The sequence below is a fragment of the Cavia porcellus genome, unplaced genomic scaffold (assembly GCF_034190915.1).
Source record: "Cavia porcellus strain 051 isolate PalLab524CR breed Dunkin Hartley unplaced genomic scaffold, mCavPor4.1 scaffold_1, whole genome shotgun sequence".
Lineage (NCBI taxonomy): Eukaryota > Metazoa > Chordata > Mammalia > Rodentia > Caviidae > Cavia > Cavia porcellus.
The window spans coordinates 109,717,951-109,721,657 of NW_026947484.1; positions in this window are offsets into that span (position 1 = coordinate 109,717,951).

Consider the following 3,707-nt stretch of genomic DNA (forward strand, 5'->3'; position numbering starts at 1 on the left):
AAGAACCTTACTCAGCTGATTTCATATGAGGATTTGATGACCTATTAACATGTACTTCCTCTGACTAAGAAGTGCCTTACCTGAGGCTTGATTCCAGGGTGAACCTTCTGAGGAGGCATCTTAGTAATAAATGAGCAAGTGAATAAACAAGGTCAAATTTTGTCCTTGATAGCATTTGCCTGAGCCATCTTTAGGCAAGATGAGATGAGGATGCCCAAAATGGCATCTTCAGAAGACTTGGTTTATACTTGGTTTTCTTGGCATTGGCTTGTCGAGTGCATGGGCTTGAAATAAAAATAATCCTTTGGTCATGATAAATGCTCATCCTTGGTCCATACTGAACCTTCTTAATTAATGTATCTTTCTATCTCTTATTGAAATATTCCATCTATCCTATCTTACGTATCTATTTATTACTGAAGCAACAAATACAAAGTATTTAACATCTAAATAAAAATAAGAACTTTCATAGTAATTTCATTTACCTATGTAGTTCAGCAATAAGTCACACACTGTACTTGTCTAATCTGCTGTAAGTATGATTGTAAATTTTTTGCTCATAATTGTTTTATTTCCCTTTGGTATCCTTGCCATTATTCATTTATTCCAGAAAAGTATTGCATTGTGTGTTGTCTATCTTTAGTGCTATTTACTTACCAAAAAGTCATCCAATTAAGTATCCAGTTCTATGAGCTTTCATAAACACCCCTGCATGTAAACAAAACGAGGTAAAACAGGTAGCAGCATTATCACTTGAAAATAATCCCTCATGAGCTTATGTAATTAATATTGCTCCTATATCAGCCCTTAACAATCACATTGATCCATTTTTGGTGCGTGTAGATTTGCCTTTCCAGAATGTCATACCATTGGAATCACAGGTTCTTATTGGAATCACATCTGTTTTAAACAGAGGGAAGAGAATCTGAGGATGAAGATTAGTGCAAAGATCTTGTCAGAGAGCAAAAAGTAGTTCCTTTTACACAGAATAATACATTTGAAGTTCATTCCTGTTGTCTCAAGTATCAGTAGTTCTTTCCATTTTTATTGGTTAGTGTTCTATTGTATAGATGCTTTGTCTTTTCATTCACTTACATATTAATGGACATGTAGGATCAGAGAAGTTACAAATAAAGCCATTATAAATATTAATCAATGAGTTTTTCTACACTTAAGAATTTTTACTCCTGTCTAAATATTTAAGAACAAGATTTATAGGGGAAATATTGTTTTTCTTTGATAACCTGTCAAACTTTTCCAAAGTGGCTCAGTGATGTGGGTTCCCACCAGCAATGATTGTGAGTTCTAGCTGTTCCACATCCTTGATCATATTTTGGGTCAACTGTTTTTCTTATTTTACCAATCCAATATGTGTGGTGTTGTATTCCATCTTGTTTTGAATTGGTATTTCCCTAGTGACTAAAGACAGTGAGTGTCTTTCATGACAAATATGTCATTGATACATCTTCTTTATTAAAAAATTTCTTCAAATGTGTTTCCTATTTGAATTGAATCAGATTGTGATTTATTTTAAATATTCCGAATAGAAGCCCTTAATCAGATATGTGTTTGGCAAAGAAGACTCTAAGTTACAAATTTTCTTAGCAATGTCTTTTGAAAAGCAGACGTTTTAAATTTTGATAAACTCAAATATTTTCCTAATTTGACATTTTTGTCGTATTTGATAAAACTTTTGGTATAACTCCAGTCACAAATATTTGTTCTTGAATTTCATTCTAGAAATTCTGTTGTATTATCCTTTACAATTTTGCATATTATTCTTGTGGATTTAGTTTTTGTGTATGGTATCAAGCAAACTTTTTAAACATATGGACATTAAGTGGTCAGTCATCTGTTATGACTGTTCTTTCTACAGTAAATGGCCTTATATCTCTGGTTAAAGTAAATTAATTATATTTTTCAGATCCATTTTGTTCCCTGAATTTCATAGCTGTCTTTCCTCACAGCTTCAGATATTCATTTCTCATTATGAAGCATGATGTTAGTTATAAGGTTTTTCTTGATGCTGTTTATCACACTGAGGACGTTCCCTCCATTTCTCATTGGCAGAGAGTTTTTTCCTTTTAATCATGATTTTCCATCAGATTTTATCAAATGCCTCTTTTGCTTCCACTGAGATGACTGTTTTCAGTTTCCTGTGTGTCTGATGCGAGTACAGCACTGTCTCTACTATTCCATGTGTCTCTTTAAAATTTCGGTCTGTCAGAAGTTTTCTACATTTACCAAAAGGCACATTTTTACAAATTATGATGATCTTTTGTAATATATGGTCTCAATATGAGCTGATTTCTCAGTCTCTGAGTGAATGATGAGGTCCCAGTAACTCCATTTGTACAAATCACAGTAGCTGAATAGGACGAACAATTCAGAGTCCCCACAGAATGTCTTGGGATCTCCAAAGTGATGTGCAGCATGGTTACAGAATCCAGTTGGACAGCTCTCATGACACATGGTTCACCCTGTCCTGCCTCTCTTGATCCAGCTCACAATCTCACTCTCCTCTTTTTTCAGAGGAGCTTAGAAGTCTTCTCACCTCTATGAGTCACTCAGAAACTGTGGACTCCACCTATTCATTGACAATGCCCTTCCATGACTCTTAGCAGGGACTCAGGATTATGCTCATTTAAAACAAAAAGTTATTTTGAATTGGTTTGTATTGAAAAGAAGGCAGTTAAAAGCTATTAATGTCTACAGAAAGATCTGGGTACCCTATGAGATTAAGCCTTGTTACACATGTCCTCCCACACGCTGTTTCTCTCTTAGGTGCCACAGTCATCTTCTTCATTTGCTGCACATGTGGTTGGCCAGATTGTCAGGTGTCCCTATAAGGGAAATATGCCTTTCTGTTTCACAGCCATATTCTCAGTAGTGAGCACAGTGTGGCCTACAGCTGATGCTGAGAATTTGTTGAAGGTAGAGATTGGGGGAGGTTAGTTAGTGACTGAGGGAGAGGAATTGAGAAAAAACAGCTCATGAGGCCACCAGGAAGGAGGAGGATCAGATCTGTGGGAGAAAAGAGAGCAGGTGGTGTGCCCATGTTGGTCACACTCAAAGATCAGGTTACAGGTTCCTGAGGATCACCAGCTGTTAGTAGCATTTCCATTGGGCTGAGCTCTTCTTGTGTGGTCATTCACACCAAGTCACAGTTGAAGAACAACTGTGCGACATGAGTTGTAAACTGGGACCCCCCTGTGAACCAAAAGGGAGACTGAATGTGCGCAAGGCTGACCCTGTGACTAAGGCTGCATGGCAAACAGTGCCTATCCTCACTTCTCACATCATTCATATGTTCAACAATCTGGTTCAGTATGTATACAGTTCAGGAGATCTTTAAATGTGAGAGACATGGTAGACAAAGCTGAAATGAGCCTGAGACAGGAAGCTGGCTCCAGAGCAATTAAGATTATTATTTTGGAGACAACACAGTGGTGGTGAGGGCACATATTAGTTCCCCATTTTTGTCCTCCACCATCTCCATCCACAGCTAATGTCCTCCCTGATAGAGTATTGGAATAACTTACAGGCTCTCTGGGTTTCATAGCACATATATTTTCCAGTGAAGTGAAGAAAATCTGATGGTCTAAAGACAGAATTGAAAAAGCCATGTGCACTGGCACAGGCCTCTAAACTCAGCACTTGGGAGGCCAAGGCAGGGGAACAGGAGAGAGTTTGAGGCCAGCCTGAGT